Raw genomic sequence first — 276 nt, 5'->3', positions numbered from 1 at the left:
CTCAATGTTTACATTTGCAGCAGCAATTAATGCTTAATCATTGTTGCTCTTGCTAATCCGGCTTCAGATCATCACAGATAATGACTCGCGGACCAGCAGCGGCGCCGAGTTTAACCCTTGTAATCTTTGGTAATGAAACTGTGAATTTATACATCATGCCAGCCGAGGAACCCAATGAAACTGTTATTTTTTTTCTCTCTTTTACTTTGCAGGTAAAATTACTGTTCGATGTATACAGTGTGTGCTGATAAAGAGTAACTGTCTGTCTGTTTCGGC

General features: G+C 40.2%; 1 protein-coding gene across 1 annotated transcript in view; it reads left to right on the top strand.

The window, feature by feature from the left end:
- The window catches only part of LOC119590937 (protein sidekick-1-like), a gene marked incomplete in the record, with an annotated part of 41,331 nt that overhangs the window by 24,566 nt on the left and 16,489 nt on the right, over positions 1–276 (top strand).

The sequence above is a fragment of the Penaeus monodon genome, chromosome 28 (genome assembly GCF_015228065.2).
Source record: "Penaeus monodon isolate SGIC_2016 chromosome 28, NSTDA_Pmon_1, whole genome shotgun sequence".
Lineage (NCBI taxonomy): Eukaryota > Metazoa > Arthropoda > Malacostraca > Decapoda > Penaeidae > Penaeus > Penaeus monodon.
This window is presented reverse-complemented; position numbering and strand designations above follow the sequence as displayed.